This window comes from Plasmopara halstedii (assembly GCF_900000015.1).
Source record: "Plasmopara halstedii genome assembly, contig: Scaffold_816, whole genome shotgun sequence".
Lineage (NCBI taxonomy): Eukaryota > Oomycota > Peronosporomycetes > Peronosporales > Peronosporaceae > Plasmopara > Plasmopara halstedii.
The window spans coordinates 162,075-162,519 of record NW_020187732.1 but is presented as its reverse complement, the minus strand read 5'-3'; positions in this window follow the sequence as shown (position 1 = coordinate 162,519).

Genomic DNA, 445 nt, shown 5'->3' with positions numbered 1-445 from the left:
CGGGCAGCTTCCAGCTGCCGCTTCTGTGCCTCATCGAGGTTATTGGTGATGACACCACATTCCTCAGGCGATGAGAGGTCAGGAAACGGACATGGGGTTTGCAAGGCGCGAGCAGGGCTCGTCTCACGCCGCTTGAGCGGCTCGCCTTCCTTGTCATCCCGCCCGGGAAAAGGAGTGTCAGACTCGTTGTCGACCACCTCCACGTCCTCAACGAGGTCACATGTCACTGATAGCGTGCGCGGAGCGCGACGCTCGGGCTCATCGAGCCTAGAATTTACATCCCTCAATACCGCGGACGCACTGTCCGACATTACACCGCGTGCGGGAGACGAAGTTGGGCTCTGCCCGTGCGCGCTGTAAGAACCAGCGAGACTTGGTGTTTTCAGTATCGTTGACACAAGGCTCATTGAGCACGGAAGTCGTTTTGTTCCAGCGAATCAAGTTA